General features: G+C 43.5%; 1 protein-coding gene and 1 long non-coding RNA gene across 2 annotated transcripts in view; both read left to right on the plus strand.

The window, feature by feature from the left end:
• nectin1b (nectin cell adhesion molecule 1b) overlaps window positions 1-17,216 on the plus strand; it is a 110,586-nt gene that overhangs the window by 53,922 nt on the left and 39,448 nt on the right.
• LOC119132828 lies at window positions 10,056-11,133 on the plus strand. The gene is made up of 2 exons (XR_005099946.1): window positions 10,056-10,729; window positions 10,790-11,133. It is a non-coding gene; the product is annotated as an uncharacterized LOC119132828 (long non-coding RNA).

The following is a 17,216-nucleotide window of genomic DNA, read 5'->3' on the forward strand; positions in this document are numbered from 1 at the left end:
GAAATACCTCTACATTGCTGAAAGCCGTATGCAACGAAATTTCGTTTTGTACACACCTAGTGTTGACAAAATGACAATAAAGTTCTGTCTAAGTCTCTAAGTCTAAGTCTAAGTAGTCCGCTCCGATTAATCAACTCGTTGGAGAAGGGCATCGGATGTTAAACAAACCTGGTCGCTTAGCTTGTCTCGGTAGCAAATTAGCCGAGTGAAATTGTAATTTGCTTTGGAATGTTTTCTTTGGTTGAGGCCAAATTTGGCCACATTTCCATACTTATTACTATAGATATGGGGATGCTAGCTTCTCATATAGCCTAGGTTAGCAGCTAACTAGCTGGACTCAAATAAATTGCGCCCACAACTGGCTATTGATGTTACCCACTTTTAATCAAGCAAATTCTCAAATCTTAGGTCTTAAATTTACTGATATGCTAATCGACCCCGGAAACAAAATAGTTGCTCTAAAATTAATCTATGCACAGCTGGCTGTTGAAGTTGCAAACGTTTGATCATCTAATTCTCAACAATCAAGGCAGCAAATTGGAAAGGTCAAAATTAATTTGTACGCACCCGCAATTGGCTGGTAAATTCTACTGTGTATCATCTTTGCAACAGTGTGGAATAGTTGTGGCTAGCTTCCATCCGTCCATTTTTCCATTATTTTTTCTTCTGCCTATTCTGGTCACCGTCACAGACTGGCTGAAGTCTGTCAAGCTGTCAATCTTGAGGCTGTTCCAATAACTAGGAAATCGGAAATTTCAAGAAAAATACAATATACTGACACTCAGAGTTCCTGCTAGGGATGCAGTCGGATATTTACAGTTTGTCCATTTCCTTCTCGGTAGCAAAAGTGATGCCCAACTTTGGACAATGATGACTACTTAGTGTTTTCTTTTTAAGATACTATTTATAACGCAATTCAGTCTTTAATGAACTCAACATTTCCATGACTGTCAATAAGACGATTCACTCTTTAGGATTTGTTTGTGACCATCAAAGACCATTACAACAAAGACAAATGTTTTCATTTGCACTAGAGTAGTATGTTTATATAAACATGAAAGACAATTGAGCATTCATGAAAGCTAATGTACATTTTGGTAAACATCCAAAGCAGTTAAGTCTTGAATGAATCTTTTTTTGTAAAAGCCAAAGACAGTTCCGAGTCATCAACCTAATGAGCATTCCGTATATAATCGTACATTTCAAAGAAAATGTTGAGACTTCAAACTAATCTAGTTTTTATAAACATGCAATGAACTTGCACTGTGGTCATGTAAGAAAAGGAAATCAGCCTCTTTTTTTTTTTTTTTTTTGTACACTAATCACCTTCGGAAACAAGGCCGCTCTGTTTTTGTGCGGCGGGCAAAATGATGCCGCCGTCTTCATTTTCTTCTTCACACAATAAGTGCTGATGAATGGCCTCTCTGTTCGCAAAGGCCTCACAATTATGCCATAATCACCCATCCTCTTGTCGTTGTTCTCTTTTGTTTTCATTGTACTGATAAATGTGGGAACATTTATTTGCCCTTCCGGTGGGTCGACCTGTGGAAATTTTCATTTAAATATTATTATTGTTAGTTTTTTTTTTTTTTAAACACACCCCCACGGAGACGTTTTATCGCACAGGTGGGAAACTTATTCTCTGTCAAAGCTTGCACCGCAGCCTCACAGCAATCAAATGCTGAGGCAATTGTGTAATTTATCGGGTTTATTGTTGTTATTATTAGGATTTCATCTTACTGTAGATGTGGTGCAATGTAAGTAACGGCCACAAGGTAGCGGCAAAGCACCGCACGAAACTCATCAATTCACTTTGACATAGTTCGTGATAAGGTTAAGCCTGTTTATATTGTACAGTTACACTTTTTTTTATTACACAATTATACATTTGTGCGGTTCCACTGTTTTAACCAGCCTAAGGAAGGCAACCATACTTGTAATGTGCTTTGCGCTGAAAACAATTTTTATATCCTTGTTTATTCGCCATCAAGGAGGAGGAGATGATATCAGAGAAGTTAAGGTTCAGCCCATGGGCAAACCTACCTTCCAGAGATATATTTTATTCTATCTGAAGCTTCTTTTTTTATCTGAGTGAAGGTGCACTAAAGCTTTTTGTTCAACCAGATCCGTCAAGAACAGGAGGAAAGTAGACAAATGCATGGCTAACATCCAACAGTAGGAAAAAATGGGAAATGAGACGGGCTCAGGCACATGATGAAAGTGGATTTTGGAAAGGATTGAAGGCCAAAAGAAACTTTACCTCCCTTAACTAACCTCTTTTTGGAGAACGTGTGAATAATCCAGTGCTTCTGTTTAAGATTCCCATGGTTCGCAAGAAAGCAGCGGTCGGCGTTGAGAAAAATACAAATGGAGATGAAAAGTTAACCAGGGAATAACTTTTGGAGAACATCTACAAAAAGATTTTACATTTTCCAAGAGAGTTTTCAGAGGCCAAACAGCCACCTTCTGCTAGTAGCAATGCAAAGATATTTATAATCGCACACTGGGGCAGGTTGACTTGTCTGGTTCGACCTTGTTGTCGGCCGAAACGCTCTTTCGCAGACACGGTCGGGCCGACGGCGAAGCGACGCGTCCTCGCTGCGGGAGGCCTTGCCTCGGCCAAGATCACCCCTCATTATCCAAATGAGGCATTAGCGTCAACGCGCCTCCAGACCACGCGTACGAGTTAGTGCTTCGGCTAATGCTAATTAAAACCACTTGAAAGGTACGTTTTAATCCAAGCTGTCCATTTAGTGGTCTTCAGACTTGTGCGTCCTATCATGACAATCCCATTTAGTCTTGTACAATTTGTTTGTTAGCGCCAAAGACAATTATTAATCTCAATTTTAATCGTAAGGATGAGATTAATCTCTTGAATGTTAATTTTTTTTAATCTCAATTTTTAATCTAATACATTTTTAATCTCTGAGCGTATAGTTCCTAAACATCAGACTATATGTAGTATATGTAGAACATCAAAAACACTTCCAAGTACCCTAATATATGATTTCACGTACAATTTTGCAATTACTAAAGACAATTTAGTGTCAACAATGACCAGATTTGCAGTTTTTGTCAACAACGAACGACTCCGTGCTGGATTTCCTTGGTCCCGCTAGCACATATTTTCTAAATAATGCAAAAGTATTGACAGAGGCTTGACAAGATGGAGAAGGGGCTTAGGGGCATGCTCCTCCATCTTGTTGTTGTGAAGAAATAAAATGTCACCAGGAGAGCGCACGTGACAGGCGAGCTCCATTTATCATCAACATTTTTCTCCGCCAGCACTGCTTGTTGGCCTCTCCCGAGGATACGAGCAACGGGGACGCGTCTGCCCGAGCGTTCTCCGTTCTCAATCTCCAAGTCACGCCTCAACGACCGCGGCGTCATGTAGGTCACACGCCGTCGGCTCTAGATATGTAAAAATAATAATGATCAACGGATAAAATAGGGGAAAAAAGAATACATATAAGAAGCAAGAAGACAAGTAGAAGTTTTGGGGTAAAATGGCCGCTTGTTTAAAAAGAGCAAAAGCCTTCGTGGTGGAATACCCGCTGACCCAGTAACTCGTCTTTACGTCGCGTCCGCTCAGCGCTCCAGACTCTCGATGGCAAAAGAGTGCATCAAGGAGGCCAGACGAGTAGTTGACACAGATGCGCGCATTACGGAGCCCTTCAGCAAAATGGCCGCCTCCGCAAATACATTAAGTAGCACAAAAAAAAGCAAGCAATGAATCAAAGAAAAGATGTATATCACAAATGAATGAAATAGCAAATATTGCACAAATGAAAATAAAATGATTTTTTTGGGCAGGCTGCCACTGCAAGTTAAAAAAAAAATAAAAATAAATAAAGCATCCTCTGAGTCCACACAACATCCTCCACTGATGACGTCATTGGTGTTTTGATGCGCAGTTATCTTGTTCCACACGTACGCTGAGGCTCTGCCGGGGGAACATTTGACATGCTTTTAAAAAGAAAGTTGTTCGATTTTTTTTTTTTTTTTTTTTCACCCGTTATGACTTGTATTTGCCTCTTTCAAACCACTTTGGGGGTTTTAGTAAGTGTGGCAGGTGAAGCAGACTTATGTGAAAGGCAAAAGGCCCCACAGGCTTCCCTCCATGGGAAGCAAAGTAAAAATGCGTGGCCTCATGTCCTTTTCTGTGAATAGACTTTAATCACTATGTCAACATTTAGTTGGATTGAATCATTTTTCAATACCGGTCAATCCGGTTAGCACGGCTTCAGAGCAAGATATGGTGATCTTTAACCCTCTGGAGCTAACGATCCTAATATTTCTAGTTTGGGAACTTTAAAAATAGTTCTGCTTTCAACGGGCTTCTTTCATGCCTGTGTCCTGCCGTGAGTTGTAGCAAAATTTCCAAGGCGGGTGTCAAGGGTGGCATCACCTGATCCTTTATGGGAACCGGGGCGGCGGGCGCTCTTTCATGTCGTCCATCTTGTTCCGGGCTAATTAGGCTCCGATAACGAGAGCGACGACGCACCCGTGAATCGAAGGCCGAGGATACGGGAAAGCCTTTCCCATATTTATCCCGCTTTTGGCTGGGTGGGACAAGGTGTTCCTGCGGAGGGTGACCCCTGATTCATGTGTGTAATGAGGAGCTGGTCTCTGTAATCCCATTAGCGCTTGGCTTAAAAGTTGATATTGGAGACGCGTCTTTGTAAAAGAAGAGACCAAGTCTTTGAATTGAGTGCCATTGAGATTAAGAAAAGAACAATGGAAATTGCCGTGTGTGCTCTTTTGACTAATTCACTTTTGATCAGGAGGGGCGTGTAATGTCGCTGCCTTGGTAGTATAACGTTAGCTTTGAAGCTAACAACAACATATGGGGATTTTACAGCTACGACAAAGATGTGGCTTTTGATTGGTGTGAAATTGAATACGTCTACATAGCCACGTGGGTTTACTTGGTTGGCTTGGGTTTTGTTTTTTACTTTAAAAGGTATCAAATGTGTTTTTTAACAATAAAGGCCAGGTAAGAGCCGATGAATGTTGATGTTGGTTAGCATTTCAAGCTAGCTGTAGCACTAATACGAGTACATCAAAGCGGACAAAGGTCTGCCAGTTGTTGTTTTTTTTAAGGCATTAAACTATACGGACGACGATGCGGCTTTTTCCCAGTCTCATAGCTTTATCTTGGTTGGCTGTGGGCTTTTGAAGACCTAAGTAAGTGTAGCCATGAGCCTACGGCTCACAAACACAAATAACGTGCGTCGATAAGGAATCAACATTCAAGGGGTGGAGTCCAACCCTCGACAGATGTAACATTGATTCAAAGGCGTGTCCAAAGACTTTGGTCTATCCCTCGGGCATAAAGGCACCACGCCGCATTTTCGTACGTTAATAAACATGACGCCAGCAAGAATGCGACAAACAAACACTGCTGTTGAAGAAAACAAGTTTATCAAAAGCAACCTGCAGCCAGCTTGTTTTTCCACTTGCGTGTCTGCACACGCTTCGATGAGACATTCCCATCCCTGCGAGGACAAGGAATGAGGGGGCGAGTGGGGGGTTCTTTCAAAGTGAAACATAGGGCGTGGTAACGTGACAAAATGAGGATGAAAAGGAGAAGAGGGAAATTACAAGTCGGCAAGAACAAATACAACGATGACATGCAGCGTGTTAGGATTTTTTTTTTTTTTAACATCTGGATTAAAACACAAAGCGGTGGATCAAAACTGTCGAGAGATGTTCACACATTTGGTCATTGTTCTTTTGTCTGCCTGTAAGAGAACGCAAATTGAATTGCTATTAACGTCTTACTCGTGTCATTTAATGGCCTTGATGTTATCTTTTCCAGTCCTTTGTGTTCATTGACACAAGTTGGAAAATTGCACCGACTGTTGTCAAAATACATTAAAAATAAACTGTTATATATATATATAATAAAAATTGTGTATATATATATATATATATATACACACACAAACTATTTGTATTTTTTTTCTCTATGTGGCCACTGGTGTCGGCCTTCCGCCAAAAATCTCAGCATCCTCACCTTGTCTTAATTTGTCGTTATTGAAACGCTATTAATATGGCACATTGAAAGTGACGTCGCCTGTGCGGAATCGTCTGTGACAGCGCGCAGGAGGGAGCCGACGTCCCACCGACGCGTCGTCGCTAGCGGCAACACCTGCCAACAGACTGATAAAACAGCCCTGATCCTGTTCCCAGCAACACAAGGCAGCCTCTATTCGCGATGCGCCGAGAAAATATTCCAATAGCGCCTTAACCTTGACTTGGAAGCACTAAAAGCTACCATTGAGATTAATAGGTGCCAAGATGCGCAGTGAGAGGCGATAATTCAATCCAGGGGTGTGATAGATTTATACGGGCAATGAATAACATGAAATACGGCCGCCTTTTTTTTTTTTTCTTGTATCTTTTTTCTTGTTTTTTATTGCTTCAACTGCGCCATGCCCTGTAGAAGTGCATTCATCATAGCGCGTTTACATCAGACGCGATTAGGTGGAAGATTTATAGCCGAGAACGTTTTGGTGACAGAATTGAGTGCCTGGATGGGCAGACGCTTTGGTACAGTGAAAATAATGTGTTGTCAGAAGCATGTCTTTATTTTAATTGCTTTTAAATAATGACCAAAGGGTAGTAAAATTGAGAATTTACAGCCTGGGATGTGATGGCAAATGTGTTTGTTCATGCATTTGGCTCATCAAAATATGTTTTCGGATTGATCAGTGGATGGAATTACGGTGTCGTAAATTGTGGAGAAATGCAGGTAATTCATTCTCGGCTGAAGAAATTGTTGTCGGGTGTGGTATTCTTCCGGCCTGAGGAAGTGGATGATGTCATCGTTGTGCAGGCCGCGACTTGAAAGTTTTTTTGGTGCCACGCAATTTTGACAGAAAGCACCTCGGTGTGGTTTTAGGAGGTCGTCTTGGTTTGTGTGACGGCTCGGCTGCTTTGTTTGCTCTCTGGCTGTTTGCTTTCATTGCCTCCAAGCTGATGATGAGCTTTGATTGAATGTTTGTCGCTTGTCTGATGACACCACGTGGAATTCCAGACAATTCCAAGTTCATGCATGCATTTTTTTTTTCCCTTTTCAACTCACGATGCACTTTTGTATGAAGCACGGGGCGGGGGATTCAATTGTGGCCACAATATAGAAAACAGTCAGCCCTCACAAAGTCGTTTGTGAATTTGTGGTCCAGAGACCAGGGGTCACCAGAGGACTCCAAGGTCCGGAATTGGTTACCCATGACTGTATTGTGGCCACAATTTTTTGTGGTTATGCTTGGGGCTCTCTACTTTTGTTTTTCCAGTCTGAATTTGCATGCCGCCTCCTTTGGGTCGGGTGGTTCGGGGGTCCGCCACGGGCTTGGGGTGTCCTCCCGTTCCCCCTTTGCTTTCCCATCCTTGTCTTTCCCGTCCTTCCATCTGCACAACCACACCTCCTCCCACCAGAGCACTGACACACTCCCTTCCATCTGTCTTTTCCTACCCAGAATTCCCTAACAACCCATTACCGGCGCAATGAGATCCCGCCGGAGCAGCACAGTGCAGGCGTGGCCATCGGGCTGGCGGTAGGGGCGTGGCCCTGTTGGGGGTGTCGCCGCCATTACTGCTCTTCGTATTCCTCCGCCGCCGCCAGCGCACCTTCAAGGGCGACTACAGCACCAAGAAGCACGTGTTCGGCAACGGCTACAGCAAGGCGGGTGGCGGCGGGGCTCTCCCGGTGCACCCCCCCCTGCCAAGACCTGCAGTACCCGGACGACTCGGACGATGAGAAGAAACCCACGCAGATGGGGGTGCGGGTAGCGCGATTTTGACGCAGAAGCCGAGGACCTGAAGAGGCCCTACTTCACGGTGGACGAGGGCGAGAGCCGCGACTACGACGAGCGGACTCTGGCCTTCCAGTACGACGCCGAACCCGAGATAGCCGACGACATGATCTCCCAAACCGACGGCTCTGTCATCTCCAAGAAGGAGTGGTACGTGTAGCGGGCGCCGCCCCCACCAGGAAGCCTACCAGCCCTGCGGTGGCGCACCCCCAACCCCTTCACCTCCATCACCAACCCACACTGGTCAAACTGCACCCCCCACCCCACCCTCGGAGCCCTCCGTCCCTTCCTCACTAACCCCGCCCCCCCTTTGCCGGACCCTCGAAATCACTTCTATTTACCGCCGTTTTTGTCTGGAGCCCCATCGGATCACAAACTTTGACCCGGTGCCGAGAGCTGCTGGTTCTTTAGTGTCTTTGATCTCTTGGATTATCTTATTGTAAATGTCTTAACGTGTGGACCTGCTTGCAGGTGAAAGGGTTTTTTGTGGGAAAAAACGCGTGGGGAACCCGGACGGTGGCACAACCCATGCTCGCTTAAATTGATTCGAGGCAACTGGCTACGTTTTGGTCAGTGAAGACTTTCTACTTTCATCGAAAATGATTCTTCAGTTTTAGGTTTGGACGCCCCAAGGTTCACGATAGTCTAGATAAATGTTATTGTTGGACACCACACATAGAATTTTAGAACTGAAGAAATGTTTTGGATGACATGTGAAAGTTCTTTCACCAACAAGAAGAGTCCACTTGCCGCCATTCAAGTGTTGCCAATTACCTGGAAGAGCGCAGAATCTACACAGACTTAATGGATCATCATATTGTAAAGTGTCTTAAGGTGTAGACACTCGCTGGGGAGAGATTTCGTCCGGCAAAAAGTTTGACACTTGGATACATCGTGGCCTTTTTTTTTCTATTTCCGTATGTCTATACCGACCCACGTCGGTCAAAGCCCGCTCGTCTCGCCAGACACCAATCATCGCCAGTCGAAGATCATTTACCGCCGTTTAGTCTGGAGGCGAGAGCTCTTGGTGTCTCTGATCTCTTTGTTGTAAATGTCTTATCGTGTAGATCACTCGCCGGTGGAGGGTTTTTTTTTTCGGGCACATTATGGGGGGAAAAAAGTCTGCACTGGATTCATCGTGGCTTTTAAAAATCATTTTCTTTTACGTGTCTCACTTGGTTTGTAATATTGCGATCAAAAAGACAGCAGCTATTGTTTTGTTTTGGGGGGGGGCGTTTTTGGAGACGGACTGGAGCCCCCCCCTTTCAATCCGCCCCCTTGTCCACCGTGTCGTGACATTTACAAGAGCGCTCAAGGGGGTGGCAAATGTCATCAATGACACTCGAGCGCTCACTGCGATTGAGGTCGCGCGCTAAGCGTCTGTTTATGGTACAAGGACTGCAGCGGAACCTCCAACCTATTAAAAGGGAATTCCAACATGAACGGCGGCCGTCTTGGAGCGGGACAGGTCGCCTACAGCTTTCATGTTTGTTTATTTTGATGAGAATGAATGCTTGTTTGTCTTTTTAATATATGAAAAAAAAATCACTGTTAATGAGTGGAAAAATACAGAAATTGTATTAGGCCTTATGTTACAGTGGGACAAATGAGAATTTGATTCCCTGCTGGTATTAATTGTAAGTCTGCTCACTTGGAAAAATGTCCAATTTCTAGAATTGATTATGGTAATAAGACAGAATCCATCTGTCCATCCAGTTTTTATAACGATTGTCCTCATTTGAGCCCAGAGTGTGCTGGAGCGTAGCCCAGCTGGTCTTGGGCGAGAGGTTTCAGCCCAAGACTTACGGTCAAGACCAGGTCCAGAAACTAAAAGTCTGCCGAACTTTGGTTTCTAATCAATCGATTAGCGCCTGTGGCTAAACCCAAACTGTGCATTTCTAATTTCTGGATCTGGATTTTGAGAGCTTTTGAAATTCCCAGAACGGCCATCTTCCTCCACATGACCTGTTAAGATCAGTAGTGGCCAATTGGTTGACAGGCACCAGATGATCTGGCTGAATTCCACATTGTAATAACTTTTATTTTAGGGTGTCCATAAAATCCATCAAATTTAAGACTTTTAATGATCCTTGTTAAAAATTCAGCAGGGGATCAAGTCGTTATTTCCTCCACTGCATGCATGTTTGTGTGCGCGTGTGGGTGTGCGCGTGTGTGGTGTGTGTGTGTGTGTGTGTGTGTGTGTGTGTGTGTGTGTGTGTGTGTGTGTGTGTGTGTGTGTGTGTGGTGAGAGAGTGTTTGCGTGTTTCATTTGCAGTCAAGTTGATGGGCACACAAGCAACGCTAGCGCATTTTAATGACATCGATATAAATATATAAATATAATAGATAAATAAATAGGAGAGGGAAAGCATCTAGGTGGTGAATGTTTTACAATTTTTTTTCAGATGAGCATGTCAACGTTTTTGTAAAAATGTAACAAAGTAAAGGGTGTCAAGACGTTTCTCTTCTGTGTCATTTTTTTTTATATGGATTCCATTTAAATACCCAACAAGTTTTTTTTTCTCCACCTTTGACGTCCGTTTTTGTCTTTTTCACGTAAGAAAAATTAGAGTTTTTCCCTTCCCTGTTAATATCCCGGTGCATTCAGTGCCTATCACAGCCATAAGTTCACATCATGAAACGTGTTGTTTTGTTCCCCCCCCAAGTAAAAAAAAAGAAAAGTAAGTCTTAGCCCCCCCATGTGTAAGCACAACCCCATCAAAAAGATTACAAACTTGCACGCTGTCCAAGCACAAAGTCAACGTCCTGCCATAGACGCTGGTTGACCTTTTTTTTTTACATGGTCTTACCATTTGTATAATAATGACTGTAACTTCATTCCATCCTGCTTTTTTTTGTACTCATCGCGCTGTAAATAGTGTACATAAGATTGAGAGTGTAGGTCCACTGTATGTGTGTGAGATGTGTGTGTGTGTGTGTGTGTGTGTGTGTGTGTGTGTGTGGGTGAGATGTGTGTGTGTGTGTGAGCGTGTGTGTGTTAGGGTGTTATCTAAATGGAACTGTAGCCCCAGAGACTCCACGTCAAGCGTCCCCCCCCCCCCGTTCCCCCACCCTCGTTTTACCACGACTAGGGGGCGCCAGTTGACACGTTCGCTTTTAATGTCTATGTTACGTTCCGGGATATCGATGGCAATGGGGAAAAAAAGAGAGAAATTGTTTTTCTGCAGCTACGTGAATGTATATTTCTGAGGGTGTTACAAAGATGGAAAAAAAAAAACAATTGTTCAAAATTGTGACTGACCAGTGAAGTAACTTGTATTTGTTTTAAGCATTAAATGATTTCAATAGTCAATTTGGTGTGTGCGTGTTGTAGAAGCAAATGCCCCTTTTTTTTTTTTTTTTTTTTTTAATTATTACGAGACTTTTTACATGCAGCACTAACAGCTCGTGTAACTTTTAGATATAAAGATGTTTCTCCTGCAAAATTTGCGTCTTGGCTCTAATGTTGGAAAACATTGCACTAGGTAATGCCACAACATGGCTGCTGTCTATTTACAGATGAGGGAAAAAGAGTGATCACTTCCCGAACGGGAAAGATGTCAAAAACCAAAAAGCTTGTCTTTTTCTTGTCATAAATGTCAAGAAGAAAAATGGCCTCCATTGTTGTTTACTGCGTGGCCTCGGCGAATTTAACGGCGCTTGAGTCACCACGCTATGATGTCACGCTATTTGCCGAATTGGCGCACGCATCAAAGGGCGCTTCCCAATCCATGTTGCGGACCACCCAGCAGGCGAGATGTCCACCGTAGATAAGCCTTCAACCTCCACCTGCGAAACATGGAGGCGTGCACGAGAACTTCCAATGTTCTATAAAATGTCTGCGGGGCTCTCTTGATGCAACCTCCCTTTCCCAGCATGCAAGCTCACATCTCACGACATGATGTGAATCGACTATGACCGTTCCTGCAATGCAAACACAGTAGAGTCGACACTTAAGAACATCAATCCCAAAAAATGGACATTACCGCACAGTATCAGAAAATGTGCGACAGCATTAAAACGTGCCTGCGGATACTTTGAGCCAAACGTAAGCCGCTCCCGTGAGAAAACTACTTTGATAGTTTGTCTTTTCTTCGTAGGAGCAAGTCTTTAGTTTTTTGTTTCTATCAAATGAAACGCCCGTTTCTTGGATTTTAATTATATTTATTCCTACATTCATAGAAATGCGTATTCTGATTCATTTATTTATTGAGAATGATATAAACGATTTAATAGGACAGTGACAACATGCCCCAATAAATTCTCCTATGTTCAGTGATGTTATTCCACGTGTGGACACAGCTCTTAAAAAAAAAAAAAAAAAAATCAATATAAGGAATCCCAGCGTGTGCCCATTAAAGCCCGTATGCAATTAATAAAGGGGGGTGTCGCGGCTTCTATCGATTCTATGCTGTAATTGCATGTTGCCATCGGCACTTTGATGACAACCCAAGCGGAGTGGAACGGCGCCATCCGTTTGCTCCTCAGAGTCCTTTGACAGCGACGACCAAGCTTGGCTTTTAGCATGCGCCGCCATTCTGCTTCACTCTCCTGATTTTTCATAAATTTATGTAAAAGCTGAAAGTGTCGACGTGACTATATTAAAAGCGATCGATTTGTTATTAACTAAAGACAAAGCACAAAATAATCTGATGATTGTTTGGGGCTTTTTCATACGAGAAGTTGAAGTGCGGCGCTAAGAGCTAATGAGTTTTCTTTACGCTTCTCTCGTGAATGGTATTGATTAGAATTTCTTCCATTCGCCCCCGCGCGACTATTATCGGCCGCGTCGGCTCGCTTAGATAAACAGTGATTGGGTGCCAAAGTTTGCAACACTCGCTAATCATTGTCAAATGTACTCGCGTGAACAAATCATTAGCGTCGAGGCGGTTTCGCTCGCTCATTCTTCGTGGTTCAACTTTTGTGCTTAGAAGCCACGGGATGAAGCAGCAATTGTTTGATTGGGGATAACTTTTCCAAATAATGAACCTGTCTTGGAAGGAGTAGCGTTAGCAACTTCTGTACGTCAGCCATTGCTAGTAATCGAGAATACTGAATTCAATTTTCAAAGTGTGTACGTACAATGTTGGTCGCTAAGTGGAGTTCTGTTGTATTTTACTTTAAATTAAAATATGATTGCATTTATTCCTAAAGAATTATTTGTTACTTAATTAACAATTGTAACAGCATGCGATAAATGTGGTTACTGTAGAGTTTGATTCCAGTCGGGTTGCATGTCACGCTGAAATGCGAGTCGACGTGTGATCAATAAGCATCAACGGCACGTGACGCACAAATGAACGAATCCACCTGCCGAGAAATGGAAAGCGCTCGTTGATCGATGAGCGCCGTTTTTTTGTCCAACTATGAACGCTTTCGTTCTTCCAAGCCAACAAATAAAAAGTTTGCAACGAGCCAACTTTGCTCCCGCATGACGTTTAGCTTCCCTGTCGTCACTTCCAATTAGCTTTCCGTTCTCGTTTCCGGGTTTGTTTGTTGTCTTTTGTGTCATGTGTGACGCGCATCGATTAGTCGCAGAGCGTCGCCTGGCCGCTTTTGCCCCCCTGCTGATGTTTAATTGCAATGGATCGGCCATGATTTGACAAATTATCTCACGTAAATGAAACTTAAACTGTGTGTGTCGGGGGGAGGGGGGGGGGTGTACGTATACACACATTATATGATATATAATATATGACGATATGATGACTGCTAAAAAAAAAATACACTACTTATGTGGAAATAATTTCCAATGTGTGTACATGAGTGTCGTATTTCCAGTTGATGCCTTTGAGGGGATTTCCCCAAACAGTCCACAGTTTGCGTTTTAATTACACGCTGCCACGTCTCTGATTGCATATTGATTTGCGGTTTAATTTGTGTAAAATAAAAAAAAGGATTACTCCATGATTAACAGTCACACAGACAAACGCGAATGTTTGCATTGATGGAAGCAACGATAGCGACGGTAGTCGGGGTGCTTCACGCGCCAATTTGAATGGGATTAAGATGATATAAAACATGGGCAATTTTAATTATTAATTCAGTATACGTACATGGATGGGTGATATTTTTCTGTGTCCTTTTTCATGTTTTATTTTAGCTTGTGTCCTTTTTATGAGCTTATCGTAGGCATGGCTGAATGTTTAAACACAAATTAAGTTTTATTTTATTCTATAGTTACCATCTTTTTAATATATTTATATAGAACTAATATTCATTCTTAGTTATTTTTATGCTCTGGATTGACATTTCACTCTCATTGAGCTTGATGACGTCATTCCACATGTCTTGAATGAAACTAATACACGAAGTGGTCAAACTAATAACACCGCTGACTCACTGCAGCCAGCTGTATTATTCCAATACACACACACACACACACACACACACACACACACACACACACATACACACACCGTGTACCAAACAAATGTACCGTAGTGGATTGAAAAACATTGAAGCAGCTCTTAGGTGCCACTAAAAGGACTCCATGAGTAACAACTGGTATGCGTAGCACGTTTAATCCGTTGTGATATTAGTCGTGACTTTATGTGGCCAAAACTCCTCAGCATCTTTTTAATCAGCCGCCAGAGCTGCCTTTTGCTCCTTTTTGAGCACACCACTCGTCAAGTACCGCACTTGTGTCTTTTTATGACTTTTTTTGGTCTCTTCCCTGCTTTACTTGAGCAATCAAAACTGGGAAGGTATTAGCATAATTTAAAGCAGTGCAAGAGTGATGTTTATTTATGCCTCCTTGAGGACGATGCGAGGCAAAGGCAGTTATTTTGTTTGTCGGCGACCTTTAACGTCTTCGCTGATTGCTTTTCCCGGCGACTTGTTGATCTTTATTTATAACCTGCTGAATATTCTGCCAGACTTCGATAGGGTTAGCTTAGCATTTAGCCTCCCTCTGTGCTCAATCAAAGCACTTGTGACTTGACTGAAAAAATATTTCTGTTGAATTGAAAGTGCTTTTTTCCCCCTACCTGCAGCTATAAGATTCTTCTCGAACTGTAACATGTTTTCCTCATAGAATGCTAAGTCGAGGCATTCGAGCGGGTAGCGACTTTTGTGTAGAAAGCGAAATGCGATCTGCGGGCTTTGTTGTTGTTATTGTCGGAGGTTTCGTCTGAAGTGGAAGGTGTGTGCCGGCTGACGGCCTCCAGACAAGAATGTACCTGCAAGAACAAAGATACACTTTGGCGTTTCTTCTGTATCAAGTCTTTTGGGGATTCATACAGAGTGGAGGGAAAGTGCTATCATGCTAACGTGCGCGCTGAGTCGTAGTCATGCTGTTGTTGTTTTTTCACAACTTAATAATAATGATAGTGATGATGATGATCAAATTTACTATTGCTGCGCAGGAACCGCGCTTCTATTTGTTAGCACAACAGAAATGCTAACCAATCAATACGTCTTTAAAAATGATGAGAAGTGGTCCGACTGCCAGGTGAGCGGTGAAGCCACAGGGGCTCCGTGCCAACGGGGGAACCAACAAAGTGTGCGCAACGCAGCAAATGAGCCCATCATGTGCGTGCAACTCAGCGGCGTTCATCAACACATTGACATGTCGTGACCCGGCTCTGCTCACGTAGGCGACGCCGTTTGCAATCAAGGTGCAATGACGCTCAAGAGCACGGTCTTGCTTGATGTGGAAACACATCAACCCTCTTGACTTCTCGGGGGAAGACGCACTTTGGGCTAATGAATGAAGGAGAATGTAACCTGCTCTTGTTACGTTCTGCTTTTAATTGACTTTGCTGCAGGTGGACGGCCATCTTGATTTTCAGGTTTACTTATGTGATGGTGGACAGCGATGACAAAATCTCGTTCTTGGGTTCCAACATTTGACTGTTTTGGGAGTTTTACTTGGGTGATAGATAATCGATAGTTATGACAATTTACTAGCAATATCCATCTGCAAATACTCGGCCCCTCTCCTCTGCATTTGCGTAAATAAAGCCCACCTGGCTGTTGTATGCAGTAATTGTCATCGTGGATGTGATTGGCTGTAGCGCCTAATTAAACAGCTTTTTTCATCAGGTCTTTTAGTTTGGCGTTGGCGGGAATGTCTGACCGCCTTAGCCTCATTCTGTCATCTCGTTTCAAGCCACAATGAACGCGCGCTCCTTTTCTTGTCCGTCCTGACGCCTGACGAAACTCATCGGCGGCGAGGGAATTGAAGCGCAGGCTCTTGTTTTGTTCGGGGTGCCTCCTCCCGGGAGCGGCCATCAATCAGGTGATCCATTGTGCTCACCCGGGAAACCGTCTCCTCTATTCAATCGTCAATGCTATTGAAGCGACGGCAGGGTACATTATAATCTGAAGGCCGCGAGCATGGCGGCAAAAAGACGCAAAGGCCACACGCTTTGTCGCCGTTTTGCGCGGCGGCTAATGACGTTTGTGCTCGCCGTGTCTCCCGATGCACTCCTTCCATCCTAGCTAAACGGCAAAATTGAGGATTTTTTCCCGTGTGTGTTTTTTTAACGCCAACAATGGAACACAGTCTAATTCTTCTGATTTAATCAGATCCGAGCTGCGGGAAGAATTTAATCTCATGCTGTCCTCCTTGAAACAATCAACTAAAGCCTAGCAGCATGTGAATAAAACCACTTCAACTCAGCATCCAAGTGAACAAGCATGAGGTGGAAGTCAGTCTTGTACTGGATGTGCCAGTGAAAAGTTTTTTAACTACATTTTCTCCACAGATTTTTGACAAATTAATTCATTTTAAAGACATGAGGACAAATTGACTCACCGCAATTGGGAAATAGCTTGGGTAATGAAATCGCAACAAAAATAATAGCTAAGTGCAAGCAGACAATGAAGTGCATCTGGACAAGGCACGAATGGCTGGAGGGAGCTGATTGGTTGAAACCAGGCCGGGTGTTGACGAGACCAAGTGCGAACAAAACCCGAAAGATACCCGAATAAATGCATACTTTCTTCAACATTCTGTCCACCCATCAGTTTGTGATCAGCAATGAAGGCCTGTGGCTTGCAATGGGGGCGGGGCAACCATCCAAATGAGCCAATAGTGAAGTACCTTCTTCCAATAGGCATTAACCGTTGACGACGGGTTTCCGGCCGTATTTTCTACCTCCTTGTGACCTGATCCCACCTTTACTGTACGTGTCGTGATTGGCTGGCTAGCAGTCCAGTCTGCTAGTGCCTGCAGCTCCCCCTTGATCCCAATGAGAATAAGTGCAGTATAAAATGGATGGATGGACTGTTTATGAGAGCGGCTAACTACATCAGGCTTCCAAAGTGCTCTGTTTTGATCTCAACTGTAATGAAGCGCTGAGCGGTCCGAGCTGACTGATTGGTCGGCGTTCCGTCGGAGCGGAACCGGCAGCAAAAACACCCGAGCGGCCAGCTGATGCTGATCGATGA

Source organism: Syngnathus acus, chromosome 13 (assembly GCF_901709675.1).
Source record: "Syngnathus acus chromosome 13, fSynAcu1.2, whole genome shotgun sequence".
NCBI classification, from domain to species: Eukaryota; Metazoa; Chordata; class Actinopteri; order Syngnathiformes; family Syngnathidae; genus Syngnathus; species Syngnathus acus.